The 24,497-nt window shown below is 48.2% G+C and overlaps 74 non-coding genes across 74 annotated transcripts; all 74 read right to left on the bottom strand.

Annotated features, from left to right (window-relative positions):
- Positions 1-17: 17 nt before the first annotated feature.
- On the bottom strand, positions 18-89 carry TRNAD-GUC (transfer RNA aspartic acid (anticodon GUC)). The gene has a single exon. It is a non-coding gene; the product is annotated as a tRNA-Asp (tRNA).
- A 239-nt stretch (positions 90-328) lies between these two features.
- TRNAD-GUC (transfer RNA aspartic acid (anticodon GUC)) lies at positions 329-400 on the bottom strand. The gene has a single exon. It is a non-coding gene; the product is annotated as a tRNA-Asp (tRNA).
- Positions 401-639: 239 nt separating this feature from the next.
- Positions 640-711, bottom strand: TRNAD-GUC (transfer RNA aspartic acid (anticodon GUC)). The gene has a single exon. It is a non-coding gene; the product is annotated as a tRNA-Asp (tRNA).
- A 237-nt stretch (positions 712-948) lies between these two features.
- On the bottom strand, positions 949-1,020 carry TRNAD-GUC (transfer RNA aspartic acid (anticodon GUC)). The gene has a single exon. It is a non-coding gene; the product is annotated as a tRNA-Asp (tRNA).
- A 239-nt stretch (positions 1,021-1,259) lies between these two features.
- TRNAD-GUC (transfer RNA aspartic acid (anticodon GUC)) lies at positions 1,260-1,331 on the bottom strand. The gene has a single exon. It is a non-coding gene; the product is annotated as a tRNA-Asp (tRNA).
- Positions 1,332-1,570: 239 nt separating this feature from the next.
- TRNAD-GUC (transfer RNA aspartic acid (anticodon GUC)) lies at positions 1,571-1,642 on the bottom strand. The gene has a single exon. It is a non-coding gene; the product is annotated as a tRNA-Asp (tRNA).
- A 239-nt stretch (positions 1,643-1,881) lies between these two features.
- TRNAD-GUC (transfer RNA aspartic acid (anticodon GUC)) lies at positions 1,882-1,953 on the bottom strand. The gene has a single exon. It is a non-coding gene; the product is annotated as a tRNA-Asp (tRNA).
- A 239-nt stretch (positions 1,954-2,192) lies between these two features.
- On the bottom strand, positions 2,193-2,264 carry TRNAD-GUC (transfer RNA aspartic acid (anticodon GUC)). Its single transcript has one exon. It is a non-coding gene; the product is annotated as a tRNA-Asp (tRNA).
- A 239-nt stretch (positions 2,265-2,503) lies between these two features.
- Positions 2,504-2,575, bottom strand: TRNAD-GUC (transfer RNA aspartic acid (anticodon GUC)). Its single transcript has one exon. It is a non-coding gene; the product is annotated as a tRNA-Asp (tRNA).
- A 239-nt stretch (positions 2,576-2,814) lies between these two features.
- TRNAD-GUC (transfer RNA aspartic acid (anticodon GUC)) lies at positions 2,815-2,886 on the bottom strand. Its single transcript has one exon. It is a non-coding gene; the product is annotated as a tRNA-Asp (tRNA).
- A 282-nt stretch (positions 2,887-3,168) lies between these two features.
- TRNAD-GUC (transfer RNA aspartic acid (anticodon GUC)) lies at positions 3,169-3,240 on the bottom strand. Its single transcript has one exon. It is a non-coding gene; the product is annotated as a tRNA-Asp (tRNA).
- A 239-nt stretch (positions 3,241-3,479) lies between these two features.
- TRNAD-GUC (transfer RNA aspartic acid (anticodon GUC)) lies at positions 3,480-3,551 on the bottom strand. The gene has a single exon. It is a non-coding gene; the product is annotated as a tRNA-Asp (tRNA).
- A 239-nt stretch (positions 3,552-3,790) lies between these two features.
- TRNAD-GUC (transfer RNA aspartic acid (anticodon GUC)) lies at positions 3,791-3,862 on the bottom strand. The gene has a single exon. It is a non-coding gene; the product is annotated as a tRNA-Asp (tRNA).
- A 239-nt stretch (positions 3,863-4,101) lies between these two features.
- TRNAD-GUC (transfer RNA aspartic acid (anticodon GUC)) lies at positions 4,102-4,173 on the bottom strand. Its single transcript has one exon. It is a non-coding gene; the product is annotated as a tRNA-Asp (tRNA).
- Positions 4,174-4,455: 282 nt separating this feature from the next.
- On the bottom strand, positions 4,456-4,527 carry TRNAD-GUC (transfer RNA aspartic acid (anticodon GUC)). Its single transcript has one exon. It is a non-coding gene; the product is annotated as a tRNA-Asp (tRNA).
- A 239-nt stretch (positions 4,528-4,766) lies between these two features.
- Positions 4,767-4,838, bottom strand: TRNAD-GUC (transfer RNA aspartic acid (anticodon GUC)). The gene has a single exon. It is a non-coding gene; the product is annotated as a tRNA-Asp (tRNA).
- Positions 4,839-5,077: 239 nt separating this feature from the next.
- Positions 5,078-5,149, bottom strand: TRNAD-GUC (transfer RNA aspartic acid (anticodon GUC)). Its single transcript has one exon. It is a non-coding gene; the product is annotated as a tRNA-Asp (tRNA).
- Positions 5,150-5,685: 536 nt separating this feature from the next.
- On the bottom strand, positions 5,686-5,757 carry TRNAD-GUC (transfer RNA aspartic acid (anticodon GUC)). Its single transcript has one exon. It is a non-coding gene; the product is annotated as a tRNA-Asp (tRNA).
- A 239-nt stretch (positions 5,758-5,996) lies between these two features.
- Positions 5,997-6,068, bottom strand: TRNAD-GUC (transfer RNA aspartic acid (anticodon GUC)). Its single transcript has one exon. It is a non-coding gene; the product is annotated as a tRNA-Asp (tRNA).
- A 239-nt stretch (positions 6,069-6,307) lies between these two features.
- TRNAD-GUC (transfer RNA aspartic acid (anticodon GUC)) lies at positions 6,308-6,379 on the bottom strand. Its single transcript has one exon. It is a non-coding gene; the product is annotated as a tRNA-Asp (tRNA).
- Positions 6,380-6,618: 239 nt separating this feature from the next.
- On the bottom strand, positions 6,619-6,690 carry TRNAD-GUC (transfer RNA aspartic acid (anticodon GUC)). Its single transcript has one exon. It is a non-coding gene; the product is annotated as a tRNA-Asp (tRNA).
- A 545-nt stretch (positions 6,691-7,235) lies between these two features.
- TRNAD-GUC (transfer RNA aspartic acid (anticodon GUC)) lies at positions 7,236-7,307 on the bottom strand. The gene has a single exon. It is a non-coding gene; the product is annotated as a tRNA-Asp (tRNA).
- A 239-nt stretch (positions 7,308-7,546) lies between these two features.
- TRNAD-GUC (transfer RNA aspartic acid (anticodon GUC)) lies at positions 7,547-7,618 on the bottom strand. Its single transcript has one exon. It is a non-coding gene; the product is annotated as a tRNA-Asp (tRNA).
- A 239-nt stretch (positions 7,619-7,857) lies between these two features.
- On the bottom strand, positions 7,858-7,929 carry TRNAD-GUC (transfer RNA aspartic acid (anticodon GUC)). The gene has a single exon. It is a non-coding gene; the product is annotated as a tRNA-Asp (tRNA).
- Positions 7,930-8,168: 239 nt separating this feature from the next.
- On the bottom strand, positions 8,169-8,240 carry TRNAD-GUC (transfer RNA aspartic acid (anticodon GUC)). The gene has a single exon. It is a non-coding gene; the product is annotated as a tRNA-Asp (tRNA).
- A 239-nt stretch (positions 8,241-8,479) lies between these two features.
- Positions 8,480-8,551, bottom strand: TRNAD-GUC (transfer RNA aspartic acid (anticodon GUC)). Its single transcript has one exon. It is a non-coding gene; the product is annotated as a tRNA-Asp (tRNA).
- A 239-nt stretch (positions 8,552-8,790) lies between these two features.
- TRNAD-GUC (transfer RNA aspartic acid (anticodon GUC)) lies at positions 8,791-8,862 on the bottom strand. The gene has a single exon. It is a non-coding gene; the product is annotated as a tRNA-Asp (tRNA).
- Positions 8,863-9,144: 282 nt separating this feature from the next.
- Positions 9,145-9,216, bottom strand: TRNAD-GUC (transfer RNA aspartic acid (anticodon GUC)). Its single transcript has one exon. It is a non-coding gene; the product is annotated as a tRNA-Asp (tRNA).
- Positions 9,217-9,455: 239 nt separating this feature from the next.
- On the bottom strand, positions 9,456-9,527 carry TRNAD-GUC (transfer RNA aspartic acid (anticodon GUC)). The gene has a single exon. It is a non-coding gene; the product is annotated as a tRNA-Asp (tRNA).
- Positions 9,528-9,766: 239 nt separating this feature from the next.
- Positions 9,767-9,838, bottom strand: TRNAD-GUC (transfer RNA aspartic acid (anticodon GUC)). The gene has a single exon. It is a non-coding gene; the product is annotated as a tRNA-Asp (tRNA).
- Positions 9,839-10,077: 239 nt separating this feature from the next.
- On the bottom strand, positions 10,078-10,149 carry TRNAD-GUC (transfer RNA aspartic acid (anticodon GUC)). Its single transcript has one exon. It is a non-coding gene; the product is annotated as a tRNA-Asp (tRNA).
- A 282-nt stretch (positions 10,150-10,431) lies between these two features.
- Positions 10,432-10,503, bottom strand: TRNAD-GUC (transfer RNA aspartic acid (anticodon GUC)). Its single transcript has one exon. It is a non-coding gene; the product is annotated as a tRNA-Asp (tRNA).
- Positions 10,504-10,742: 239 nt separating this feature from the next.
- TRNAD-GUC (transfer RNA aspartic acid (anticodon GUC)) lies at positions 10,743-10,814 on the bottom strand. Its single transcript has one exon. It is a non-coding gene; the product is annotated as a tRNA-Asp (tRNA).
- Positions 10,815-11,053: 239 nt separating this feature from the next.
- TRNAD-GUC (transfer RNA aspartic acid (anticodon GUC)) lies at positions 11,054-11,125 on the bottom strand. Its single transcript has one exon. It is a non-coding gene; the product is annotated as a tRNA-Asp (tRNA).
- A 536-nt stretch (positions 11,126-11,661) lies between these two features.
- TRNAD-GUC (transfer RNA aspartic acid (anticodon GUC)) lies at positions 11,662-11,733 on the bottom strand. The gene has a single exon. It is a non-coding gene; the product is annotated as a tRNA-Asp (tRNA).
- A 239-nt stretch (positions 11,734-11,972) lies between these two features.
- TRNAD-GUC (transfer RNA aspartic acid (anticodon GUC)) lies at positions 11,973-12,044 on the bottom strand. The gene has a single exon. It is a non-coding gene; the product is annotated as a tRNA-Asp (tRNA).
- A 239-nt stretch (positions 12,045-12,283) lies between these two features.
- On the bottom strand, positions 12,284-12,355 carry TRNAD-GUC (transfer RNA aspartic acid (anticodon GUC)). The gene has a single exon. It is a non-coding gene; the product is annotated as a tRNA-Asp (tRNA).
- Positions 12,356-12,594: 239 nt separating this feature from the next.
- Positions 12,595-12,666, bottom strand: TRNAD-GUC (transfer RNA aspartic acid (anticodon GUC)). The gene has a single exon. It is a non-coding gene; the product is annotated as a tRNA-Asp (tRNA).
- Positions 12,667-12,903: 237 nt separating this feature from the next.
- Positions 12,904-12,975, bottom strand: TRNAD-GUC (transfer RNA aspartic acid (anticodon GUC)). The gene has a single exon. It is a non-coding gene; the product is annotated as a tRNA-Asp (tRNA).
- A 239-nt stretch (positions 12,976-13,214) lies between these two features.
- Positions 13,215-13,286, bottom strand: TRNAD-GUC (transfer RNA aspartic acid (anticodon GUC)). The gene has a single exon. It is a non-coding gene; the product is annotated as a tRNA-Asp (tRNA).
- A 239-nt stretch (positions 13,287-13,525) lies between these two features.
- TRNAD-GUC (transfer RNA aspartic acid (anticodon GUC)) lies at positions 13,526-13,597 on the bottom strand. The gene has a single exon. It is a non-coding gene; the product is annotated as a tRNA-Asp (tRNA).
- A 239-nt stretch (positions 13,598-13,836) lies between these two features.
- TRNAD-GUC (transfer RNA aspartic acid (anticodon GUC)) lies at positions 13,837-13,908 on the bottom strand. Its single transcript has one exon. It is a non-coding gene; the product is annotated as a tRNA-Asp (tRNA).
- A 239-nt stretch (positions 13,909-14,147) lies between these two features.
- Positions 14,148-14,219, bottom strand: TRNAD-GUC (transfer RNA aspartic acid (anticodon GUC)). Its single transcript has one exon. It is a non-coding gene; the product is annotated as a tRNA-Asp (tRNA).
- Positions 14,220-14,458: 239 nt separating this feature from the next.
- Positions 14,459-14,530, bottom strand: TRNAD-GUC (transfer RNA aspartic acid (anticodon GUC)). The gene has a single exon. It is a non-coding gene; the product is annotated as a tRNA-Asp (tRNA).
- A 239-nt stretch (positions 14,531-14,769) lies between these two features.
- On the bottom strand, positions 14,770-14,841 carry TRNAD-GUC (transfer RNA aspartic acid (anticodon GUC)). The gene has a single exon. It is a non-coding gene; the product is annotated as a tRNA-Asp (tRNA).
- A 282-nt stretch (positions 14,842-15,123) lies between these two features.
- TRNAD-GUC (transfer RNA aspartic acid (anticodon GUC)) lies at positions 15,124-15,195 on the bottom strand. Its single transcript has one exon. It is a non-coding gene; the product is annotated as a tRNA-Asp (tRNA).
- A 239-nt stretch (positions 15,196-15,434) lies between these two features.
- Positions 15,435-15,506, bottom strand: TRNAD-GUC (transfer RNA aspartic acid (anticodon GUC)). Its single transcript has one exon. It is a non-coding gene; the product is annotated as a tRNA-Asp (tRNA).
- A 239-nt stretch (positions 15,507-15,745) lies between these two features.
- Positions 15,746-15,817, bottom strand: TRNAD-GUC (transfer RNA aspartic acid (anticodon GUC)). Its single transcript has one exon. It is a non-coding gene; the product is annotated as a tRNA-Asp (tRNA).
- A 239-nt stretch (positions 15,818-16,056) lies between these two features.
- On the bottom strand, positions 16,057-16,128 carry TRNAD-GUC (transfer RNA aspartic acid (anticodon GUC)). The gene has a single exon. It is a non-coding gene; the product is annotated as a tRNA-Asp (tRNA).
- Positions 16,129-16,410: 282 nt separating this feature from the next.
- Positions 16,411-16,482, bottom strand: TRNAD-GUC (transfer RNA aspartic acid (anticodon GUC)). Its single transcript has one exon. It is a non-coding gene; the product is annotated as a tRNA-Asp (tRNA).
- A 239-nt stretch (positions 16,483-16,721) lies between these two features.
- On the bottom strand, positions 16,722-16,793 carry TRNAD-GUC (transfer RNA aspartic acid (anticodon GUC)). The gene has a single exon. It is a non-coding gene; the product is annotated as a tRNA-Asp (tRNA).
- A 239-nt stretch (positions 16,794-17,032) lies between these two features.
- On the bottom strand, positions 17,033-17,104 carry TRNAD-GUC (transfer RNA aspartic acid (anticodon GUC)). Its single transcript has one exon. It is a non-coding gene; the product is annotated as a tRNA-Asp (tRNA).
- Positions 17,105-17,640: 536 nt separating this feature from the next.
- TRNAD-GUC (transfer RNA aspartic acid (anticodon GUC)) lies at positions 17,641-17,712 on the bottom strand. The gene has a single exon. It is a non-coding gene; the product is annotated as a tRNA-Asp (tRNA).
- A 239-nt stretch (positions 17,713-17,951) lies between these two features.
- Positions 17,952-18,023, bottom strand: TRNAD-GUC (transfer RNA aspartic acid (anticodon GUC)). The gene has a single exon. It is a non-coding gene; the product is annotated as a tRNA-Asp (tRNA).
- A 239-nt stretch (positions 18,024-18,262) lies between these two features.
- Positions 18,263-18,334, bottom strand: TRNAD-GUC (transfer RNA aspartic acid (anticodon GUC)). Its single transcript has one exon. It is a non-coding gene; the product is annotated as a tRNA-Asp (tRNA).
- A 239-nt stretch (positions 18,335-18,573) lies between these two features.
- Positions 18,574-18,645, bottom strand: TRNAD-GUC (transfer RNA aspartic acid (anticodon GUC)). Its single transcript has one exon. It is a non-coding gene; the product is annotated as a tRNA-Asp (tRNA).
- Positions 18,646-18,884: 239 nt separating this feature from the next.
- Positions 18,885-18,956, bottom strand: TRNAD-GUC (transfer RNA aspartic acid (anticodon GUC)). Its single transcript has one exon. It is a non-coding gene; the product is annotated as a tRNA-Asp (tRNA).
- A 239-nt stretch (positions 18,957-19,195) lies between these two features.
- TRNAD-GUC (transfer RNA aspartic acid (anticodon GUC)) lies at positions 19,196-19,267 on the bottom strand. The gene has a single exon. It is a non-coding gene; the product is annotated as a tRNA-Asp (tRNA).
- Positions 19,268-19,549: 282 nt separating this feature from the next.
- TRNAD-GUC (transfer RNA aspartic acid (anticodon GUC)) lies at positions 19,550-19,621 on the bottom strand. The gene has a single exon. It is a non-coding gene; the product is annotated as a tRNA-Asp (tRNA).
- Positions 19,622-19,860: 239 nt separating this feature from the next.
- TRNAD-GUC (transfer RNA aspartic acid (anticodon GUC)) lies at positions 19,861-19,932 on the bottom strand. Its single transcript has one exon. It is a non-coding gene; the product is annotated as a tRNA-Asp (tRNA).
- A 239-nt stretch (positions 19,933-20,171) lies between these two features.
- On the bottom strand, positions 20,172-20,243 carry TRNAD-GUC (transfer RNA aspartic acid (anticodon GUC)). The gene has a single exon. It is a non-coding gene; the product is annotated as a tRNA-Asp (tRNA).
- Positions 20,244-20,779: 536 nt separating this feature from the next.
- Positions 20,780-20,851, bottom strand: TRNAD-GUC (transfer RNA aspartic acid (anticodon GUC)). Its single transcript has one exon. It is a non-coding gene; the product is annotated as a tRNA-Asp (tRNA).
- A 239-nt stretch (positions 20,852-21,090) lies between these two features.
- Positions 21,091-21,162, bottom strand: TRNAD-GUC (transfer RNA aspartic acid (anticodon GUC)). The gene has a single exon. It is a non-coding gene; the product is annotated as a tRNA-Asp (tRNA).
- Positions 21,163-21,401: 239 nt separating this feature from the next.
- TRNAD-GUC (transfer RNA aspartic acid (anticodon GUC)) lies at positions 21,402-21,473 on the bottom strand. Its single transcript has one exon. It is a non-coding gene; the product is annotated as a tRNA-Asp (tRNA).
- A 239-nt stretch (positions 21,474-21,712) lies between these two features.
- TRNAD-GUC (transfer RNA aspartic acid (anticodon GUC)) lies at positions 21,713-21,784 on the bottom strand. The gene has a single exon. It is a non-coding gene; the product is annotated as a tRNA-Asp (tRNA).
- Positions 21,785-22,023: 239 nt separating this feature from the next.
- On the bottom strand, positions 22,024-22,095 carry TRNAD-GUC (transfer RNA aspartic acid (anticodon GUC)). Its single transcript has one exon. It is a non-coding gene; the product is annotated as a tRNA-Asp (tRNA).
- Positions 22,096-22,334: 239 nt separating this feature from the next.
- On the bottom strand, positions 22,335-22,406 carry TRNAD-GUC (transfer RNA aspartic acid (anticodon GUC)). The gene has a single exon. It is a non-coding gene; the product is annotated as a tRNA-Asp (tRNA).
- A 239-nt stretch (positions 22,407-22,645) lies between these two features.
- On the bottom strand, positions 22,646-22,717 carry TRNAD-GUC (transfer RNA aspartic acid (anticodon GUC)). The gene has a single exon. It is a non-coding gene; the product is annotated as a tRNA-Asp (tRNA).
- A 239-nt stretch (positions 22,718-22,956) lies between these two features.
- Positions 22,957-23,028, bottom strand: TRNAD-GUC (transfer RNA aspartic acid (anticodon GUC)). Its single transcript has one exon. It is a non-coding gene; the product is annotated as a tRNA-Asp (tRNA).
- Positions 23,029-23,267: 239 nt separating this feature from the next.
- Positions 23,268-23,339, bottom strand: TRNAD-GUC (transfer RNA aspartic acid (anticodon GUC)). Its single transcript has one exon. It is a non-coding gene; the product is annotated as a tRNA-Asp (tRNA).
- Positions 23,340-23,416: 77 nt separating this feature from the next.
- On the bottom strand, positions 23,417-23,488 carry TRNAD-GUC (transfer RNA aspartic acid (anticodon GUC)). Its single transcript has one exon. It is a non-coding gene; the product is annotated as a tRNA-Asp (tRNA).
- Positions 23,489-23,727: 239 nt separating this feature from the next.
- On the bottom strand, positions 23,728-23,799 carry TRNAD-GUC (transfer RNA aspartic acid (anticodon GUC)). The gene has a single exon. It is a non-coding gene; the product is annotated as a tRNA-Asp (tRNA).
- Positions 23,800-24,038: 239 nt separating this feature from the next.
- Positions 24,039-24,110, bottom strand: TRNAD-GUC (transfer RNA aspartic acid (anticodon GUC)). Its single transcript has one exon. It is a non-coding gene; the product is annotated as a tRNA-Asp (tRNA).
- A 166-nt stretch (positions 24,111-24,276) lies between these two features.
- Positions 24,277-24,348, bottom strand: TRNAD-GUC (transfer RNA aspartic acid (anticodon GUC)). Its single transcript has one exon. It is a non-coding gene; the product is annotated as a tRNA-Asp (tRNA).
- Between the last annotated feature and the right edge of the window lie 149 nt (positions 24,349-24,497).

The raw sequence follows: 24,497 nt of genomic DNA, 5'->3' as shown, positions 1-24,497 counted from the left end.
TAAAAACTTGTATCGTCCTCCCCGTCAGGGAATCGAACCCCGGTCTCCCGCGTGACAGGCGGGGATACTCACCACTATACTAACGAGGACTGACTTGGGGGAGGCCTCGGCAAAGTCGAAACTGGCATTACACCCATAAAACCAAGTCAGGGTGAGGTGTCGAAATGAAACGGTGTATTTGGCCACGCATCTCCTTACTCTGTGTATATATATTTAGAGAAATATACAAAAACCAAGGTGTATATTTGACCCTACCATTAGATTCGGACTTTGAGTGTCCATAACAAGGCGCAATCAAACGCCGAACTCCATAAAAACTTGTATCGTCCTCCCCGTCGGGGAATCGAACCCCGGTCTCCCGCGTGACAGGCGGGGATACTCACCACTATACTAACGAGGACTGACTTGGGGGAGGTGTCGGCAAAGTCGGAACTGGCATTACACCCATAAAACCAAGTCAGGGTGAGGTGTCGAAATGAAACGGTGTATTTGGCCACGCATCTCCTTACTCTGTGTATATATATTTAGAGAAATATACAAAAACCAAGGTGTATATTTGACCCTACCATTAGATTCGGACTTTGAGTGTCCATAACCAGGCGCAATCAAACGCCGAACTCCATAAAAACTTGTATCGTCCTCCCCGTCGGGGAATCGAACCCCGGTCTCCCGCGTGACAGGCGGGGATACTCACCACTATACTAACGAGGACTGACTTGGGGGAGGCGACGGCAAAGTCGGAACTGGCATTACACCCATAAAACCAAGTCAGGGTGAGGTGTCGAAATGAAACGGTGTATTTGGCCACGCATCTCCTTACTCTGTATATATATTTAGAGAAATATACAAAAACCAAGGTGTATATTTGACCCTACCATTAGATTCGGACTTTGAGTGTCCATAACCAGGCGCAATCAAACGCCGAACTCCATAAAAACTTGTATCGTCCTCCCCGTCGGGGAATCGAACCCCGGTCTCCCGCGTGACAGGCGGGGATACTCACCACTATACTAACGAGGACTGACTTGGGGGAGGCGTCGGCAAAGTCGGAACTGGCATTACACCCATAAAACCAAGTCAGGGTGAGGTGTCGAAATGAAACGGTGTATTTGGCCACGCATCTCCTTACTCTGTGTATATATATTTAGAGAAATATACAAAAACCAAGGTGTATATTTGACCCTACCATTAGATTCGGACTTTGAGTGTCCATAACCAGGCGCAATCAAACGCCGAACTCCATAAAAACTTGTATCGTCCTCCCCGTCGGGGAATCGAACCCCGGTCTCCCGCGTGACAGGCGGGGATACTCACCACTATACTAACGAGGACTGACTTGGGGGAGGCGTCGGCAAAGTCGGAACTGGCATTACACCCATAAAACCAAGTCAGGGTGAGGTGTCGAAATGAAACGGTGTATTTGGCCACGCATCTCCTTACTCTGTGTATATATATTTAGAGAAATATACAAAAACCAAGGTGTATATTTGACCCTACCATTAGATTCGGACTTTGAGTGTCCATAACCAGGCGCAATCAAACGCCGAACTCCATAAAAACTTGTATCGTCCTCCCCGTCGGGGAATCGAACCCCGGTCTCCCGCGTGACAGGCGGGGATACTCACCACTATACTAACGAGGACTGACTTGGGGGAGGCATCGGCAAAGTCGGAACTGGCATTACACCCATAAAACCAAGTCAGGGTGAGGTGTCGAAATGAAACGGTGTATTTGGCCACGCATCTCCTTACTCTGTGTATATATATTTAGAGAAATATACAAAAACCAAGGTGTATATTTGACCCTACCATTAGATTCGGACTTTGAGTGTCCATAACCAGGCGCAATCAAACGCCGAACTCCATAAAAACTTGTATCGTCCTCCCCGTCGGGGAATCGAACCCCGGTCTCCCGCGTGACAGGCGGGGATACTCACCACTATACTAACGAGGACTGACTTGGGGGAGGCGTCGGCAAAGTCGGAACTGGCATTACACCCATAAAACCAAGTCAGGGTGAGGTGTCGAAATGAAACGGTGTATTTGGCCACGCATCTCCTTACTCTGTGTATATATATTTAGAGAAATATACAAAAACCAAGGTGTATATTTGACCCTACCATTAGATTCGGACTTTGAGTGTCCATAACCAGGCGCAATCAAACGCCGAACTCCATAAAAACTTGTATCGTCCTCCCCGTCGGGGAATCGAACCCCGGTCTCCCGCGTGACAGGCGGGGATACTCACCACTATACTAACGAGGACTGACTTGGGGGAGGCGTCGGCAAAGTCGGAACTGGCATTACACCCATAAAACCAAGTCAGGGTGAGGTGTCGAAATGAAACGGTGTATTTGGCCACGCATCTCCTTACTCTGTGTATATATATTTAGAGAAATATACAAAAACCAAGGTGTATATTTGACCCTACCATTAGATTCGGACTTTGAGTGTCCATAACCAGGCGCAATCAAATGCCGAACTCCATAAAAACTTGTATCGTCCTCCCCGTCGGGGAATCGAACCCCGGTCTCCCGCGTGACAGGCGGGGATACTCACCACTATACTAACGAGGACTGACTTGGGGGAGGCATCGGCAAAGTCGGAACTGGCATTACACCCATAAAACCAAGTCAGGGTGAGGTGTCGAAATGAAACGGTGTATTTGGCCACGCATCTCCTTACTCTGTGTATATATATTTAAAGAAATATACAAAAACCAAGGTGTATATTTGACCCTACCATTAGATTCGGACTTTGAGTGTCCATAACCAGGCGCAATCAAACGCCGAACTCCATAAAAACTTGTATCGTCCTCCCCGTCGGGGAATCGAACCCAGGTCTCCCGCGTGACAGGCGGGGATACTCACCACTATACTAACGAGGACTGACTTGGGGGAGGCGTCGGCAAAGTCGGAACTGGCATTACACCCATAAAACCAAGTCAGGGTGAGGTGTCGAAATGAAACGGTGTATTTGGCCACAAGTCAGGGTGAGGTGTCGAAATGAAACGGTGTATTTGGCCACGCATCTCCTTACTCTGTGTATATATATTTAGAGAAATATACAAAAACCAAGGTGTATATTTGACCCTACCATTAGATTCGGACTTTGAGTGTCCATAACCAGGCGCAATCAAACGCCGAACTCCATAAAAACTTGTATCGTCCTCCCCGTCGGGGAATCGAACCCCGGTCTCCCGCGTGACAGGCGGGGATACTCACCACTATACTAACGAGGACTGACTTGGGGGAGGCGTCGGCAAAGTCGGAACTGGCATTACACCCATAAAACCAAGTCAGGGTGAGGTGTCGAAATGAAACGGTGTATTTGGCCACGCATCTCCTTACTCTGTGTATATATATTTAGAGAAATATACAAAAACCAAGGTGTATATTTGACCCTACCATTAGATTCGGACTTTGAGTGTCCATAACCAGGCGCAATCAAACGCCGAACTCCATAAAAACTTGTATCGTCCTCCCCGTCGGGGAATCGAACCCCGGTCTCCCGCGTGACAGGCGGGGATACTCACCACTATACTAACGAGGACTGACTTGGGGGAGGCGTCGGCAAAGTCGGAACTGGCATTACACCCATAAAACCAAGTCAGGGTGAGGTGTCGAAATGAAACGGTGTATTTGGCCACGCATCTCCTTACTCTGTGTATATATATTTAGAGAAATATACAAAAACCAAGGTGTATATTTGACCCTACCATTAGATTCGGACTTTGAGTGTCCATAACCAGGCGCAATCAAACGCCGAACTCCATAAAAACTTGTATCGTCCTCCCCGTCGGGGAATCGAACCCCGGTCTCCCGCGTGACAGGCGGGGATACTCACCACTATACTAACGAGGACTGACTTGGGGGAGGCATCGGCAAAGTCGGAACTGGCATTACACCCATAAAACCAAGTCAGGGTGAGGTGTCGAAATGAAACGGTGTATTTGGCCACGCATCTCCTTACTCTGTGTATATATATTTAAAGAAATATACAAAAACCAAGGTGTATATTTGACCCTACCATTAGATTCGGACTTTGAGTGTCCATAACCAGGCGCAATCAAACGCCGAACTCCATAAAAACTTGTATCGTCCTCCCCGTCGGGGAATCGAACCCAGGTCTCCCGCGTGACAGGCGGGGATACTCACCACTATACTAACGAGGACTGACTTGGGGGAGGCGTCGGCAAAGTCGGAACTGGCATTACACCCATAAAACCAAGTCAGGGTGAGGTGTCGAAATGAAACGGTGTATTTGGCCACAAGTCAGGGTGAGGTGTCGAAATGAAACGGTGTATTTGGCCACGCATCTCCTTACTCTGTGTATATATATTTAGAGAAATATACAAAAACCAAGGTGTATATTTGACCCTACCATTAGATTCGGACTTTGAGTGTCCATAACCAGGCGCAATCAAACGCCGAACTCCATAAAAACTTGTATCGTCCTCCCCGTCGGGGAATCGAACCCCGGTCTCCCGCGTGACAGGCGGGGATACTCACCACTATACTAACGAGGACTGACTTGGGGGAGGCGTCGGCAAAGTCGGAACTGGCATTACACCCATAAAACCAAGTCAGGGTGAGGTGTCGAAATGAAACGGTGTATTTGGCCACGCATCTCCTTACTCTGTGTATATATATTTAGAGAAATATACAAAAACCAAGGTGTATATTTGACCCTACCATTAGATTCGGACTTTGAGTGTCCATAACCAGGCGCAATCAAACGCCGAACTCCATAAAAACTTGTATCGTCCTCCCCGTCGGGGAATCGAACCCCGGTCTCCCGCGTGACAGGCGGGGATACTCACCACTATACTAACGAGGACTGACTTGGGGGAGGCGTCGGCAAAGTCGGAACTGGCATTACACCCATAAAACCAAGTCAGGGTGAGGTGTCGAAATGAAACGGTGTATTTGGCCACGCATCTCCTTACTCTGTGTATATATATTTAGAGAAATATACAAAAACCAAGGTGTATATTTGACCCTACCATTAGATTCGGACTTTGAGTGTCCATAACCAGGCGCAATCAAACGCCGAACTCCATAAAAACTTGTATCGTCCTCCCCGTCGGGGAATCGAACCCCGGTCTCCCGCGTGACAGGCGGGGATACTCACCACTATACTAACGAGGACTGACTTGGGGGAGGCGTCGGCAAAGTCGGAACTGGCATTACACCCATAAAACCAAGTCAGGGTGAGGTGTCGAAATGAAACGGTGTATTTGGCCACGCATCTCCTTACTCTGTGTATATATATTTAGAGAAATATACAAAAACCAAGGTGTATATTTGACCCTACCATTAGATTCGGACTTTGAGTGTCCATAACCAGGCGCAATCAAACGCCGAACTCCATAAAAACTTGTATCGTCCTCCCCGTCGGGGAATCGAACCCCGGTCTCCCGCGTGACAGGCGGGGATACTCACCACTATACTTGGGGGAGGCGTCGGCCAAGTCGGAACTGGCATTACACCCATAAAACCAAGTCAGGGTGAGGTGTCGAAATGAAACGGTGTATTTGGCCACGCATCTCCTTACTCTGTGTATATATATTTAGAGAAATATACAAAAACCAAGGTGTATATTTGACCCTACCATTAGATTCGGACTTTGAGTTTCCATAACCAGGCGCAATCAAACGCCGAACTCCATAAAAACTTGTATCGTCCTCCCCGTCGGGGAATCGAACCCCGGTCTCCCGCGTGACAGGCGGGGATACTCACCACTATACTAACGAGGACTGACTTGGGGGAGGCGTCGGCAAAGTCGGAACTGGCATTACACCCATAAAATCAAGTCAGGGTGAGGTGTCGAAATGAAACGGTGTATTTGGCCACGCATCTCCTTACTCTGTGTATATATATTTAGAGAAATATACAAAAACCAAGGTGTATATTTGACCCTACCATTAGATTCGGACTTTGAGTGTCCATAACCAGGCGCAATCAAACGCCGAACTCCATAAAAACTTGTATCGTCCTCCCCGTCGGGGAATCGAACCCCGGTCTCCCGCGTGACAGGCGGGGATACTCACCACTATACTAACGAGGACTGACTTGGGGGAGGCGTCGGCAAAGTCGGAACTGGCATTACACCCATAAAACCAAGTCAGGGTGAGGTGTCGAAATGAAACGGTGTATTTGGCCACGCATCTCCTTACTCTGTGTATATATATTTAGAGAAATATACAAAAACCAAGGTGTATATTTGACCCTACCATTAGATTCGGACTTTGAGTGTCCATAACCAGGCGCAATCAAACGCCGAACTCCATAAAAACTTGTATCGTCCTCCCCGTCGGGGAATCGAACCCCGGTCTCCCGCGTGACAGGCGGGGATACTCACCACTATACTAACGAGGACTGACTTGGGGGAGGCGTCGGCAAAGTCGGAACTGGCATTACACCCATAAAACCAAGTCAGGGTGAGGTGTCGAAATGAAACGGTGTATTTGGCCACGCATCTCCTTACTCTGTGTATATATATTTAGAGAAATATACAAAAACCAAGGTGTATATTTGACCCTACCATTAGATTCGGACTTTGAGTGTCCATAACCAGGCGCAATCAAACGCCGAACTCCATAAAAACTTGTATCGTCCTCCCCGTCGGGGAATCGAACCCCGGTCTCCCGCGTGACAGGCGGGGATACTCACCACTATACTAACGAGGACTGACTTGGGGGAGGCGTCGGCAAAGTCGGAACTGGCATTACACCCATAAAACCAAGTCAGGGTGAGGTGTCGAAATGAAACGGTGTATTTGGCCACGCATCTCCTTACTCTGTGTATATATATTTAGAGAAATATACAAAAACCAAGGTGTATATTTGACCCTACCATTAGATTCGGACTTTGAGTGTCCATAACCAGGCGCAATCAAACGCCGAACTCCATAAAAACTTGTATCGTCCTCCCCGTCGGGGAATCGAACCCCGGTCTCCCGCGTGACAGGCGGGGATACTCACCACTATACTAGGATGACTTGGGGGAGGCGTCGGCCAAGTCGGAACTGGCATTACACCCATAAAACCAAGTCAGGGTGAGGTGTCGAAATGAAACGGTGTATTTGGCCACGCATCTCCTTACTCTGTGTATATATATTTAGAGAAATATACAAAAACCAAGGTGTATATTTGACCCTACCATTAGATTCGGACTTTGAGTTTCCATAACCAGGCGCAATCAAACGCCGAACTCCATAAAAACTTGTATCGTCCTCCCCGTCGGGGAATCGAACCCCGGTCTCCCGCGTGACAGGCGGGGATACTCACCACTATACTAACGAGGACTGACTTGGGGGAGGCGTCGGCAAAGTCGGAACTGGCATTACACCCATAAAATCAAGTCAGGGTGAGGTGTCGAAATGAAACGGTGTATTTGGCCACGCATCTCCTTACTCTGTGTATATATATTTAGAGAAATATACAAAAACCAAGGTGTATATTTGACCCTACCATTAGATTCGGACTTTGAGTGTCCATAACCAGGCGCAATCAAACGCCGAACTCCATAAAAACTTGTATCGTCCTCCCCGTCGGGGAATCGAACCCCGGTCTCCCGCGTGACAGGCGGGGATACTCACCACTATACTAACGAGGACTGACTTGGGGGAGGCGTCGGCAAAGTCGGAACTGGCATTACACCCATAAAACCAAGTCAGGGTGAGGTGTCGAAATGAAACGGTGTATTTGGCCACGCATCTCCTTACTCTGTGTATATATATTTAGAGAAATATACAAAAACCAAGGTGTATATTTGACCCTACCATTAGATTCGGACTTTGAGTGTCCATAACCAGGCGCAATCAAACGCCGAACTCCATAAAAACTTGTATCGTCCTCCCCGTCGGGGAATCGAACCCCGGTCTCCCGCGTGACAGGCGGGGATACTCACCACTATACTAACGAGGACTGACTTGGGGGAGGCGTCGGCAAAGTCGGAACTGGCATTACACCCATAAAACCAAGTCAGGGTGAGGTGTCGAAATGAAACGGTGTATTTGGCCACGCATCTCCTTACTCTGTGTATATATATTTAGAGAAATATACAAAAACCAAGGTGTATATTTGACCCTACCATTAGATTCGGACTTTGAGTGTCCATAACCAGGCGCAATCAAACGCCGAACTCCATAAAAACTTGTATCGTCCTCCCCGTCGGGGAATCGAACCCCGGTCTCCCGCGTGACAGGCGGGGATACTCACCACTATACTAACGAGGACTGACTTGGGGGAGGCGTCGGCAAAGTCGGAACTGGCATTACACCCATAAAACCAAGTCAGGGTGAGGTGTCGAAATGAAACGGTGTATTTGGCCACGCATCTCCTTACTCTGTGTATATATATTTAGAGAAATATACAAAAACCAAGGTGTATATTTGACCCTACCATTAGATTCGGACTTTGAGTGTCCATAACCAGGCGCAATCAAACGCCGAACTCCATAAAAACTTGTATCGTCCTCCCCGTCGGGGAATCGAACCCCGGTCTCCCGCGTGACAGGCGGGGATACTCACCACTATACTAACGAGGACTGACTTGGGGGAGGCATCGGCAAAGTCGGAACTGGCATTACACCCATAAAACCAAGTCAGGGTGAGGTGTCGAAATGAAACGGTGTATTTGGCCACGCATCTCCTTACTCTGTGTATATATATTTAAAGAAATATACAAAAACCAAGGTGTATATTTGACCCTACCATTAGATTCGGACTTTGAGTGTCCATAACCAGGCGCAATCAAACGCCGAACTCCATAAAAACTTGTATCGTCCTCCCCGTCGGGGAATCGAACCCAGGTCTCCCGCGTGACAGGCGGGGATACTCACCACTATACTAACGAGGACTGACTTGGGGGAGGCGTCGGCAAAGTCGGAACTGGCATTACACCCATAAAACCAAGTCAGGGTGAGGTGTCGAAATGAAACGGTGTATTTGGCCACAAGTCAGGGTGAGGTGTCGAAATGAAACGGTGTATTTGGCCACGCATCTCCTTACTCTGTGTATATATATTTAGAGAAATATACAAAAACCAAGGTGTATATTTGACCCTACCATTAGATTCGGACTTTGAGTGTCCATAACCAGGCGCAATCAAACGCCGAACTCCATAAAAACTTGTATCGTCCTCCCCGTCGGGGAATCGAACCCCGGTCTCCCGCGTGACAGGCGGGGATACTCACCACTATACTAACGAGGACTGACTTGGGGGAGGCGTCGGCAAAGTCGGAACTGGCATTACACCCATAAAACCAAGTCAGGGTGAGGTGTCGAAATGAAACGGTGTATTTGGCCACGCATCTCCTTACTCTGTGTATATATATTTAGAGAAATATACAAAAACCAAGGTGTATATTTGACCCTACCATTAGATTCGGACTTTGAGTGTCCATAACCAGGCGCAATCAAACGCCGAACTCCATAAAAACTTGTATCGTCCTCCCCGTCGGGGAATCGAACCCCGGTCTCCCGCGTGACAGGCGGGGATACTCACCACTATACTAACGAGGACTGACTTGGGGGAGGCGTCGGCAAAGTCGGAACTGGCATTACACCCATAAAACCAAGTCAGGGTGAGGTGTCGAAATGAAACGGTGTATTTGGCCACGCATCTCCTTACTCTGTGTATATATATTTAGAGAAATATACAAAAACCAAGGTGTATATTTGACCCTACCATTAGATTCGGACTTTGAGTGTCCATAACCAGGCGCAATCAAACGCCGAACTCCATAAAAACTTGTATCGTCCTCCCCGTCGGGGAATCGAACCCCGGTCTCCCGCGTGACAGGCGGGGATACTCACCACTATACTAACGAGGACTGACTTGGGGGAGGCATCGGCAAAGTCGGAACTGGCATTACACCCATAAAACCAAGTCAGGGTGAGGTGTCGAAATGAAACGGTGTATTTGGCCACGCATCTCCTTACTCTGTGTATATATATTTAAAGAAATATACAAAAACCAAGGTGTATATTTGACCCTACCATTAGATTCGGACTTTGAGTGTCCATAACCAGGCGCAATCAAACGCCGAACTCCATAAAAACTTGTATCGTCCTCCCCGTCGGGGAATCGAACCCAGGTCTCCCGCGTGACAGGCGGGGATACTCACCACTATACTAACGAGGACTGACTTGGGGGAGGCGTCGGCAAAGTCGGAACTGGCATTACACCCATAAAACCAAGTCAGGGTGAGGTGTCGAAATGAAACGGTGTATTTGGCCACAAGTCAGGGTGAGGTGTCGAAATGAAACGGTGTATTTGGCCACGCATCTCCTTACTCTGTGTATATATATTTAGAGAAATATACAAAAACCAAGGTGTATATTTGACCCTACCATTAGATTCGGACTTTGAGTGTCCATAACCAGGCGCAATCAAACGCAGAACTCCATAAAAACTTGTATCGTCCTCCCCGTCGGGGAATCGAACCCCAGTCTCCCGCGTGACAGGCGGGGATACTCACCACTATACTAACGAGGACTGACTTGGGGGAGGCGTCGGCAAAGTCGGAACTGGCATTACACCCATAAAACCAAGTCAGGGTGAGGTGTCGAAATGAAACGGTGTATTTGGCCACGCATCTCCTTACTCTGTGTATATATATTTAGAGAAATATACAAAAACCAAGGTGTATATTTGACCCTACCATTAGATTCGGACTTTGAGTGTCCATAACCAGGCGCAATCAAACGCCGAACTCCATAAAAACTTGTATCGTCCTCCCCGTCGGGGAATCGAACCCCGGTCTCCCGCGTGACAGGCGGGGATACTCACCACTATACTAACGAGGACTGACTTGGGGGAGGCGTCGGCAAAGTCGGAACTGGCATTACACCCATAAAACCAAGTCAGGGTGAGGTGTCGAAATGAAACGGTGTATTTGGCCACGCATCTCCTTACTCTGTGTATATATATTTAGAGAAATATACAAAAACCAAGGTGTATATTTGACCCTACCATTAGATTCGGACTTTGAGTGTCCATAACCAGGCGCAATCAAACGCCGAACTCCATAAAAACTTGTATCGTCCTCCCCGTCGGGGAATCGAACCCCGGTCTCCCGCGTGACAGGCGGGGATACTCACCACTATACTAACGAGGACTGACTTGGGGGAGGCGTCGGCAAAGTCGGAACTGGCATTACACCCATAAAACCAAGTCAGGGTGAGGTGTCGAAATGAAACGGTGTATTTGGCCACGCATCTCCTTACTCTGTGTATATATATTTAGAGAAATATACAAAAACCAAGGTGTATATTTGACCCTACCATTAGATTCGGACTTTGAGTGTCCATAACCAGGCGCAATCAAACGCCGAACTCCATAAAAACTTGTATCGTCCTCCCCGTCGGGGAATCGAACCCCGGTCTCCCGCGTGACAGGCGGGGATACTCACCACTATACTTGGGGGAGGCGTCGGCCAAGTCGGAACTGGCATTACACCCATAAAACCAAGTCAGGGTGAGGTGTCGAAATGAAACGGTGTATTTGGCCACGCATCTCCTTACTCTGTGTATATATATTTAGAGAAATATACAAAAACCAAGGTGTATATTTGACCCTACCATTAGATTCGGACTTTGAGTTTCCATAACCAGGCGCAATCAAACGCCGAACTCCATAAAAACTTGTATCGTCCTCCCCGTCGGGGAATCGAACCCCGGTCTCCCGCGTGACAGGCGGGGATACTCACCACTATACTAACGAGGACTGACTTGGGGGAGGCGTCGGCAAAGTCGGAACTGGCATTACACCCATAAAATCAAGTCAGGGTGAGGTGTCGAAATGAAACGGTGTATTTGGCCACGCATCTCCTTACTCTGTGTATATATATTTAGAGAAATATACAAAAACCAAGGTGTATATTTGACCCTACCATTAGATTCGGACTTTGAGTGTCCATAACCAGGCGCAATCAAACGCCGAACTCCATAAAAACTTGTATCGTCCTCCCCGTCGGGGAATCGAACCCCGGTCTCCCGCGTGACAGGCGGGGATACTCACCACTATACTAACGAGGACTGACTTGGGGGAGGCGTCGGCAAAGTCGGAACTGGCATTACACCCATAAAACCAAGTCAGGGTGAGGTGTCGAAATGAAACGGTGTATTTGGCCACGCATCTCCTTACTCTGTGTATATATATTTAGAGAAATATACAAAAACCAAGGTGTATATTTGACCCTACCATTAGATTCGGACTTTGAGTGTCCATAACCAGGCGCAATCAAACGCCGAACTCCATAAAAACTTGTATCGTCCTCCCCGTCGGGGAATCGAACCCCGGTCTCCCGCGTGACAGGCGGGGATACTCACCACTATACTAACGAGGACTGACTTGGGGGAGGCGTCGGCAAAGTCGGAACTGGCATTACACCCATAAAACCAAGTCAGGGTGAGGTGTCGAAATGAAACGGTGTATTTGGCCACGCATCTCCTTACTCTGTGTATATATATTAAGAGAAATATACAAAAACCAAGGTGTATATTTGACCCTACCATTAGATTCGGACTTTGAGTGTCCATAACCAGGCGCAATCAAACGCCGAACTCCATAAAAACTTGTATCGTCCTCCCCGTCGGGGAATCGAACCCCGGTCTCCCGCGTGACAGGCGGGGATACTCACCACTATACTAACGAGGACTGACTTGGGGGAGGAGTCGGCAAAGTCGGAACTGGCATTACACCCATAAAACCAAGTCAGGGTGAGGTGTCGAAATGAAACGGTGTATTTGGCCACGCATCTCCTTACTCTGTATATATATTTAGAGAAATATACAAAAACCAAGGTGTATATTTGACCCTACCATTAGATTCGGACTTTGAGTGTCCATAACCAGGCGCAATCAAACGCCGAACTCCATAAAAACTTGTATCGTCCTCCCCGTCGGGGAATCGAACCCCGGTCTCCCGCGTGACAGGCGGGGATACTCACCACTATACTAACGAGGACTGACTTGGGGGAGGCGTCGGCAAAGTCGGAACTGGCATTACACCCATAAAACCAAGTCAGGGTGAGGTGTCGAAATGAAACGGTGTATTTGGCCACGCATCTCCTTACTCTGTGTATATATATTTAGAGAAATATACAAAAACCAAGGTGTATATTTGACCCTACCATTAGATTCGGACTTTGAGTGTCCATAACCAGGCGCAATCAAACGCCGAACTCCATAAAAACTTGTATCGTCCTCCCCGTCGGGGAATCGAACCCCGGTCTCCCGCGTGACAGGCGGGGATACTCACCACTATACTAACGAGGACTGACTTGGGGGAGGCGTCGGCAAAGTCGGAACTGGCATTACACCCATAAAACCAAGTCAGGGTGAGGTGTCGAAATGAAACGGTGTATTTGGCCACGCATCTCCTTACTCTGTGTATATATATTTAGAGAAATATACAAAAACCAAGGTGTATATTTGACCCTACCATTAGATTCGGACTTTGAGTGTCCATAACCAGGCGCAATCAAACGCCGAACTCCATAAAAACTTGTATCGTCCTCCCCGTCGGGGAATCGAACCCCGGTCTCCCGCGTGACAGGCGGGGATACTCACCACTATACTAACGAGGACTGACTTGGGGGAGGCATCGGCAAAGTCGGAACTGGCATTACACCCATAAAACCAAGTCAGGGTGAGGTGTCGAAATGAAACGGTGTATTTGGCCACGCATCTCCTTACTCTGTGTATATATATTTAGAGAAATATACAAAAACCAAGGTGTATATTTGACCCTACCATTAGATTCGGACTTTGAGTGTCCATAACCAGGCGCAATCAAACGCCGAACTCCATAAAAACTTGTATCGTCCTCCCCGTCGGGGAATCGAACCCCGGTCTCCCGCGTGACAGGCGGGGATACTCACCACTATACTAACGAGGACTGACTTGGGGGAGGCGTCGGCAAAGTCGGAACTGGCATTACACCCATAAAACCAAGTCAGGGTGAGGTGTCGAAATGAAACGGTGTATTTGGCCACGCATCTCCTTACTCTGTGTATATATATTTAGAGAAATATACAAAAACCAAGGTGTATATTTGACCCTACCATTAGATTCGGACTTTGAGTGTCCATAACCAGGCGCAATCAAACGCCGAACTCTATAAAAACTTGTATCGTCCTCCCCGTCGGGGAATCGAACCCCGGTCTCCCGCGTGACAGGCGGGGATACTCACCACTATACTAACGAGGACTGACTTGGGGGAGGCGTCGGCAAAGTCGGAACTGGCATTACACCCATAAAACCAAGTCAGGGTGAGGTGTCGAAATGAAACGGTGTATTTGGCCACGCATCTCCTTACTCTGTGTATATATATTTAGAGAAATATACAAAAACCAAGGTGTATATTTGACCCTACCATTAGATTCGGACTTTGAGTGTCCATAACCAGGCGCAATCAAATGCCGAACTCCATAAAAACTTGTATCGTCCTCCCCGTCGGGGAATCGAACCCCGGTCTCCCGCGTGACAGGCGGGGATACTCACCACTATACTAACGAGGACTGACTTGGGGGAGGCATCGGCAAAGTCGGAACTGGCATTACACCCATAAAACCAAGTCAGGGTGAGGTGTCGAAATGAAACGGTGTATTTGGCCACGCATCTCCTTACTCTGTGTATATATATTTAAAGAAATATACAAAAACCAAGGTGTATATTTGACCCTACCATTAGATTCGGACTTTGAGTGTCCATAACCAGGCGCAATCAAACGCCGAACTCCATAAAAACTTGTATCGTCCTCCCCGTCGGGGAATCGAACCCAGGTCTCCCGCGTGACAGGCGGGGATACTCACCACTATACTAACGAGGACTGACTTGGGGGAGGCGTCGGCAAAGTCGGAACTGGCATTACACCCATAAAACCAAGTCAGGGTGAGGTGTCGAAATGAAACGGTGTATTTGGCCACAAGTCAGGGTGAGGTGTCGAAATGAAACGGTGTATTTGGCCACGCATCTCCTTACTCTGTGTATATATATTTAGAGAAATATACAAAAACCAAGGTGTATATTTGACCCTACCATTAGATTCGGACTTTGAGTGTCCATAACCAGGCGCAATCAAACGCCGAACTCCATAAAAACTTGTATCGTCCTCCCCGTCGGGGAATCGAACCCCGGTCTCCCGCGTGACAGGCGGGGATACTCACCACTATACTAACGAGGACTGACTTGGGGGAGGCGTCGGCAAAGTCGGAACTGGCATTACACCCATAAAACCAAGTCAGGGTGAGGTGTCGAAATGAAACGGTGTATTTGGCCACGCATCTCCTTACTCTGTGTATATATATTTAGAGAAATATACAAAAACCAAGGTGTATATTTGACCCTACCATTAGATTCGGACTTTGAGTGTCCATAACCAGGCGCAATCAAACGCCGAACTCCATAAAAACTTGTATCGTCCTCCCCGTCGGGGAATCGAACCCCGGTCTCCCGCGTGACAGGCGGGGATACTCACCACTATACTAACGAGGACTGACTTGGGGGAGGCGTCGGCAAAGTCGGAACTGGCATTACACCCATAAAACCAAGTCAGGGTGAGGTGTCGAAATGAAACGGTGTATTTGGCCACGCATCTCCTTACTCTGTGTATATATATTTAGAGAAATATACAAAAACCAAGGTGTATATTTGACCCTACCATTAGATTCGGACTTTGAGTGTCCATAACCAGGCGCAATCAAACGCCGAACTCCATAAAAACTTGTATCGTCCTCCCCGTCGGGGAATCGAACCCCGGTCTCCCGCGTGACAGGCGGGGATACTCACCACTATACTAACGAGGACTGACTTGGGGGAGGCATCGGCAAAGTCGGAACTGGCATTACACCCATAAAACCAAGTCAGGGTGAGGTGTCGAAATGAAACGGTGTATTTGGCCACGCATCTCCTTACTCTGTGTATATATATTTAAAGAAATATACAAAAACCAAGGTGTATATTTGACCCTACCATTAGATTCGGACTTTGAGTGTCCATAACCAGGCGCAATCAAACGCCGAACTCCATAAAAACTTGTATCGTCCTCCCCGTCGGGGAATCGAACCCAGGTCTCCCGCGTGACAGGCGGGGATACTCACCACTATACTAACGAGGACTGACTTGGGGGAGGCGTCGGCAAAGTCGGAACTGGCATTACACCCATAAAACCAAGTCAGGGTGAGGTGTCGAAATGAAACGGTGTATTTGGCCACAAGTCAGGGTGAGGTGTCGAAATGAAACGGTGTATTTGGCCACGCATCTCCTTACTCTGTGTATATATATTTAGAGAAATATACAAAAACCAAGGTGTATATTTGACCCTACCATTAGATTCGGACTTTGAGTGTCCATAACCAGGCGCAATCAAACGCCGAACTCCATAAAAACTTGTATCGTCCTCCCCGTCGGGGAATCGAACCCCGGTCTCCCGCGTGACAGGCGGGGATACTCACCACTATACTAACGAGGACTGACTTGGGGGAGGCGTCGGCAAAGTCGGAACTGGCATTACACCCATAAAACCAAGTCAGGGTGAGGTGTCGAAATGAAACGGTGTATTTGGCCACGCATCTCCTTACTCTGTGTATATATATTTAGAGAAATATACAAAAACCAAGGTGTATATTTGACCCTACCATTAGATTCGGACTTTGAGTGTCCATAACCAGGCGCAATCAAACGCCGAACTCCATAAAAACTTGTATCGTCCTCCCCGTCGGGGAATCGAACCCCGGTCTCCCGCGTGACAGGCGGGGATACTCACCACTATACTAACGAGGACTGACTTGGGGGAGGCGTCGGCAAAGTCGGAACTGGCATTACACCCATAAAACCAAGTCAGGGTGAGGTGTCGAAATGAAACGGTGTATTTGGCCACGCATCTCCTTACTCTGTGTATATATATTTAGAGAAATATACAAAAACCAAGGTGTATATTTGACCCTACCATTAGATTCGGACTTTGAGTGTCCATAACCAGGCGCAATCAAACGCCGAACTCCATAAAAACTTGTATCGTCCTCCCCGTCGGGGAATCGAACCCCGGTCTCCCGCGTGACAGGCGGGGATACTCACCACTATACTAACGAGGACTGACTTGGGGGAGGCGTCGGCAAAGTCGGAACTGGCATTACACCCATAAAACCAAGTCAGGGTGAGGTGTCGAAATGAAACGGTGTATTTGGCCACGCATCTCCTTACTCTGTGTATATATATTTAGAGAAATATACAAAAACCAAGGTGTATATTTGACCCTACCATTAGATTCGGACTTTGAGTGTCCATAACCAGGCGCAATCAAACGCCGAACTCCATAAAAACTTGTATCGTCCTCCCCGTCGGGGAATCGAACCCCGGTCTCCCGCGTGACAGGCGGGGATACTCACCACTATACTTGGGGGAGGCGTCGGCCAAGTCGGAACTGGCATTACACCCATAAAACCAAGTCAGGGTGAGGTGTCGAAATGAAACGGTGTATTTGGCCACGCATCTCCTTACTCTGTGTATATATATTTAGAGAAATATACAAAAACCAAGGTGTATATTTGACCCTACCATTAGATTCGGACTTTGAGTTTCCATAACCAGGCGCAATCAAACGCCGAACTCCATAAAAACTTGTATCGTCCTCCCCGTCGGGGAATCGAACCCCGGTCTCCCGCGTGACAGGCGGGGATACTCACCACTATACTAACGAGGACTGACTTGGGGGAGGCGTCGGCAAAGTCGGAACTGGCATTACACCCATAAAATCAAGTCAGGGTGAGGTGTCGAAATGAAACGGTGTATTTGGCCACGCATCTCCTTACTCTGTGTATATATATTTAGAGAAATATACAAAAACCAAGGTGTATATTTGACCCTACCATTAGATTCGGACTTTGAGTGTCCATAACCAGGCGCAATCAAACGCCGAACTCCATAAAAACTTGTATCGTCCTCCCCGTCGGGGAATCGAACCCCGGTCTCCCGCGTGACAGGCGGGGATACTCACCACTATACTAACGAGGACTGACTTGGGGGAGGCGTCGGCAAAGTCGGAACTGGCATTACACCCATAAAACCAAGTCAGGGTGAGGTGTCGAAATGAAACGGTGTATTTGGCCACGCATCTCCTTACTCTGTGTATATATATTTAGAGAAATATACAAAAACCAAGGTGTATATTTGACCCTACCATTAGATTCGGACTTTGAGTGTCCATAACCAGGCGCAATCAAACGCCGAACTCCATAAAAACTTGTATCGTCCTCCCCGTCGGGGAATCGAACCCCGGTCTCCCGCGTGACAGGCGGGGATACTCACCACTATACTAACGAGGACTGACTTGGGGGAGGCGTCGGCAAAGTCGGAACTGGCATTACACCCATAAAACCAAGTCAGGGTGAGGTGTCGAAATGAAACGGTGTATTTGGCCACGCATCTCCTTACTCTGTGTATATATATTTAGAGAAATATACAAAAACCAAGGTGTATATTTGACCCTACCATTAGATTCGGACTTTGAGTGTCCATAACCAGGCGCAATCAAACGCCGAACTCCATAAAAACTTGTATCGTCCTCCCCGTCGGGGAATCGAACCCCGGTCTCCCGCGTGACAGGCGGGGATACTCACCACTATACTAACGAGGACTGACTTGGGGGAGGCGTCGGCAAAGTCGGAACTGGCATTACACCCATAAAACCAAGTCAGGGTGAGGTGTCGAAATGAAACGGTGTATTTGGCCACGCATCTCCTTACTCTGTGTATATATATTTAGAGAAATATACAAAAACCAAGGTGTATATTTGACCCTACCATTAGATTCGGACTTTGAGTGTCCATAACCAGGCGCAATCAAACGCCGAACTCCATAAAAACTTGTATCGTCCTCCCCGTCGGGGAATCGAACCCCGGTCTCCCGCGTGACAGGCGGGGATACTCACCACTATACTAACGAGGACTGACTTGGGGGAGGCATCGGCAAAGTCGGAACTGGCATTACACCCATAAAACCAAGTCAGGGTGAGGTGTCGAAATGAAACGGTGTATTTGGCCACGCATCTCCTTACTCTGTGTATATATATTTAAAGAAATATACAAAAACAAAGGTGTATATTTGACCCTACCATTAGATTCGGACTTTGAGTGTCCATAACCAGGCGCAATCAAACGCCGAACTCCATAAAAACTTGTATCGTCCTCCCCGTCGGGGAATCGAACCCAGGTCTCCCGCGTGACAGGCGGGGATACTCACCACTATACTAACGAGGACTGACTTGGGGGAGGCGTCGGCAAAGTCGGAACTGGCATTACACCCATAAAACCAAGTCAGGGTGAGGTGTCGAAATGAAACGGTGTATTTGGCCACAAGTCAGGGTGAGGTGTCGAAATGAAACGGTGTATTTGGCCACGCATCTCCTTACTCTGTGTATATATATTTAGAGAAATATACAAAAACCAAGGTGTATATTTGACCCTACCATTAGATTCGGACTTTGAGTGTCCATAACCAGGCGCAATCAAACGCCGAACTCCATAAAAACTTGTATCGTCCTCCCCGTCGGGGAATCGAACCCCGGTCTCCCGCGTGACAGGCGGGGATACTCACCACTATACTAACGAGGACTGACTTGGGGGAGGCGTCGGCAAAGTCGGAACTGGCATTACACCCATAAAACCAAGTCAGGGTGAGGTGTCGAAATGAAACGGTGTATTTGGCCACGCATCTCCTTACTCTGTGTATATATATTTAGAGAAATATACAAAAACCAAGGTGTATATTTGACCCTACCATTAGATTCGGACTTTGAGTGTCCATAACCAGGCGCAATCAAACGCCGAACTCCATAAAAACTTGTATCGTCCTCCCCGTCGGGGAATCGAACCCCGGTCTCCCGCGTGACAGGCGGGGATACTCACCACTATACTAACGAGGACTGACTTGGGGGAGGCGTCGGCAAAGTCGGAACTGGCATTACACCCATAAAACCAAGTCAGGGTGAGGTGTCGAAATGAAACGGTGTATTTGGCCACGCATCTCCTTACTCTGTGTATATATATTTAGAGAAATATACAAAAACCAAGGTGTATATTTGACCCTACCATTAGATTCGGACTTTGAGTGTCCATAACCAGGTGCAATCAAACGCCGAACTCCATAAAAACTTGTATCGTCCTCCCCGTCGGGGAATCGAACCCCGGTCTCCCGCGTGACAGGCGGGGATACTCACCACTATACTAACGAGGACTGACTTGGGGGAGGCGTCGGCAAAGTCGGAACTGGCATTACACCCATAAAACCAAGTCAGGGTGAGGTGTCGAAATGAAACGGTGTATTTGGCCACGCATCTCCTTACTCTGTGTATATATATTTAGAGAAATATACAAAAACCAAGGTGTATATTTGACCCTACCATTAGATTCGGACTTTGAGTGTCCATAACCAGGCGCAATCAAACGCCGAACTCCATAAAAACTTGTATCGTCCTCCCCGTCGGGGAATCGAACCCCGGTCTCCCGCGTGACAGGCGGGGATACTCACCACTATACTTGGGGGAGGCGTCGGCCAAGTCGGAACTGGCATTACACCCATAAAACCAAGTCAGGGTGAGGTGTCGAAATGAAACGGTGTATTTGGCCACGCATCTCCTTACTCTGTGTATATATATTTAGAGAAATATACAAAAACCAAGGTGTATATTTGACCCTACCATTAGATTCGGACTTTGAGTTTCCATAACCAGGCGCAATCAAACGCCGAACTCCATAAAAACTTGTATCGTCCTCCCCGTCGGGGAATCGAACCCCGGTCTCCCGCGTGACAGGCGGGGATACTCACCACTATACTAACGAGGACTGACTTGGGGGAGGCGTCGGCAAAGTCGGAACTGGCATTACACCCATAAAATCAAGTCAGGGTGAGGTGTCGAAATGAAACGGTGTATTTGGCCACGCATCTCCTTACTCTGTGTATATATATTTAGAGAAATATACAAAAACCAAGGTGTATATTTGACCCTACCATTAGATTCGGACTTTGAGTGTCCATAACCAGGCGCAATCAAACGCCGAACTCCATAAAAACTTGTATCGTCCTCCCCGTCGGGGAATCGAACCCCGGTCTCCCGCGTGACAGGCGGGGATACTCACCACTATACTAACGAGGACTGACTTGGGGGAGGCGTCGGCAAAGTCGGAACTGGCATTACACCCATAAAACCAAGTCAGGGTGAGGTGTCGAAATGAAACGGTGTATTTGGCCACGCATCTCCTTACTCTGTGTATATATATTTAGAGAAATATACAAAAACCAAGGTGTATATTTGACCCTACCATTAGATTCGGACTTTGAGTGTCCATAACCAGGCGCAATCAAACGCCGAACTCCATAAAAACTTGTATCGTCCTCCCCGTCGGGGAATCGAACCCCGGTCTCCCGCGTGACAGGCGGGGATACTCACCACTATACTAACGAGGACTGACTTGGGGGAGGCGTCGGCAAAGTCGGAACTGGCATTACACCCATAAAACCAAGTCAGGGTGAGGTGTCGAAATGAAACGGTGTATTTGGCCACGCATCTCCTTACTCTGTGTATATATATTTAGAGAAATATACAAAAACCAAGGTGTATATTTGACCCTACCATTAGATTCGGACTTTGAGTGTCCATAACCAGGCGCAATCAAACGCCGAACTCCATAAAAACTTGTATCGTCCTCCCCGTCGGGGAATCGAACCCCGGTCTCCCGCGTGACAGGCGGGGATACTCACCACTATACTAACGAGGACTGACTTGGGGGAGGCGTCGGCAAAGTCGGAACTGGCATTACACCCATAAAACCAAGTCAGGGTGAGGTGTCGAAATGAAACGGTGTATTTGGCCACGCATCTCCTTACTCTGTGTATATATATTTAGAGAAATATACAAAAACCAAGGTGTATATTTGACCCTACCATTAGATTCGGACTTTGAGTGTCCATAACCAGGCGCAATCAAACGCCGAACTCCATAAAAACTTGTATCGTCCTCCCCGTCGGGGAATCGAACCCCGGTCTCCCGCGTGACAGGCGGGGATACTCACCACTATACTAACGAGGACTGACTTGGGGGAGGCGTCGGCAAAGTCGGAACTGGCATTACACCCATAAAACCAAGTCAGGGTGAGGTGTCGAAATGAAACGGTGTATTTGGCCACGCATCTCCTTACTCTGTGTATATATATTTAGAGAAATATACAAAAACCAAGGTGTATATTTGACCCTACCATTAGATTCGGACTTTGAGTGTCCATAACCAGGCGCAATCAAACGCCGAACTCCATAAAAACTTGTATCGTCCTCCCCGTCGGGGAATCGAACCCCGGTCTCCCGCGTGACAGGCGGGGATACTCACCACTATACTAACGAGGACTGACTTGGGGGAGGCGTCGGCAAAGTCGGAACTGGCATTACACCCATAAAACCAAGTCAGGGTGAGGTGTCGAAATGAAACGGTGTATTTGGCCACGCATCTCCTTACTCTGTGTATATATATTTAGAGAAATATACAAAAACCAAGGTGTATATTTGACCCTACCATTAGATTCGGACTTTGAGTGTCCATAACCAGGCGCAATCAAACGCCGAACTCCATAAAAACTTGTATCGTCCTCCCCGTCGGGGAATCGAACCCCGGTCTCCCGCGTGACAGGCGGGGATACTCACCACTATACTAACGAGGACTGACTTGGGGGAGGCGTCGGCAAAGTCGGAACTGGCATTACACCCATAAAACCAAGTCAGGGTGAGGTGTCGAAATGAAACGGTGTATTTGGCCACGCATCTCCTTACTCTGTGTATATATATTTAGAGAAATATACAAAAACCAAGGTGTATATTTGACCCTACCATTAGATTCGGACTTTGAGTGTCCATAACCAGGCGCAATCAAACGCCGAACTCCATAAAAACTTGTATCGTCCTCCCCGTCGGGGAATCGAACCCCGGTCTCCCGCGTGACAGGCAGGGATACTCACCACTATACTAACGAGGACTGACTTGGGGGAGGCGTCGGCAAAGTCGGAACTGGCATTACACCCATAAAACCAAGTCAGGGTGAGGTGTCGAAATGAAACGGTGTATTTGGCCACGCATCTCCTTACTCTGTGTATATATATTTAGAGAAATATACAAAAACCAAGGTGTATATTTGACCCTACCATTAGATTCGGACTTTGAGTTTCCATAACCAGGCGCAATCAAACGCCGAACTCCATAAAAACTTGTATCGTCCTCCCCGTCGGGGAATCGAACCCCGGTCTCCCGCGTGACAGGCGGGGATACTCACCACTATACTAACGAGGACTGACTTGGGGGAGGCGTCGGCAAAGTCGGAACTGGCATTACACCCATAAAACCAAGTCAGGGTGAGGTGTATCGTCCTCCCCGTCGGGGAATCGAACCCCGGTCTCCCGCGTGACAGGCGGGGATACTCACCACTATACTAACGAGGACTGACTTGGGGGAGGCGTCGGCAAAGTCGGAACTGGCATTACACCCATAAAACCAAGTCAGGGTGAGGTGTCGAAATGAAACGGTGTATTTGGCCACGCATCTCCTTACTCTGTGTATATATATTTAGAGAAATATACAAAAACCAAGGTGTATATTTGACCCTACCATTAGATTCGGACTTTGAGTGTCCATAACCAGGCGCAATCAAACGCCGAACTCCATAAAAACTTGTATCGTCCTCCCCGTCTGGGAATCGAACCCCGGTCTCCCGCGTGACAGGCGGGGATACTCACCACTATACTAACGAGGACTGACTTGGGGGAGGCGTCGGCAAAGTCGGAACTGGCATTACACCCATAAAACCAAGTCAGGGTGAGGTGTCGAAATGAAACGGTGTATTTGGCCACGCATCTCCTTACTCTGTGTATATATATTTAGAGAAATATACAAAAACCAAGTTGTATATTTGACCCTACCATTAGATTCGGACTTTGAGTTTCCATAACCAGGCGCAATCAAACGCCGAACTCCATAAAAACTTGTATCGTCCTCCCCGTCGGGGAATCGAACCCCGGTCTCCCGCGTGACAGGCGGGGATACTCACCACTATACTAACGAGGACTGACTTGGGGGAGGCGTCGGCAAAGTCGGAACTGGCATTACACCCATAAAACCAAGTCAGGGTGAGGTGTCGAAATGAAACGGTGTATTTGGCCACGCATCTCCTTACTCTGTGTATATAACCAGGCGCAATCAAACGCCGAACTCCATAAAAACTTGTATCGTCCTCCCCGTCGGGGAATCGAACCCCGGTCTCCCGCGTGACAGGCGGGGATACTCACCACTATACTAACGAGGACTGACTTGGGGGAGGCGTCGGCAAAGTCGGAACTGGCATTACACCCATAAAACCAAGTCAGGGTGAGGTGTCGAAATGAAACGGTGTATTTGGCCACGCATCTCCTTACTCTGTGTATATATATTTAGAGAAATATACAAAAACCAAGG

The sequence above is a fragment of the Crinia signifera genome, chromosome 11 (assembly GCF_055691185.1).
Source record: "Crinia signifera chromosome 11, ASM5569118v1, whole genome shotgun sequence".
NCBI lineage: Eukaryota > Metazoa > Chordata > Amphibia > Anura > Myobatrachidae > Crinia > Crinia signifera.
The sequence above is the reverse complement of the archived record's forward strand: the minus strand, read 5'-3'. Positions and strand labels throughout refer to the sequence as shown.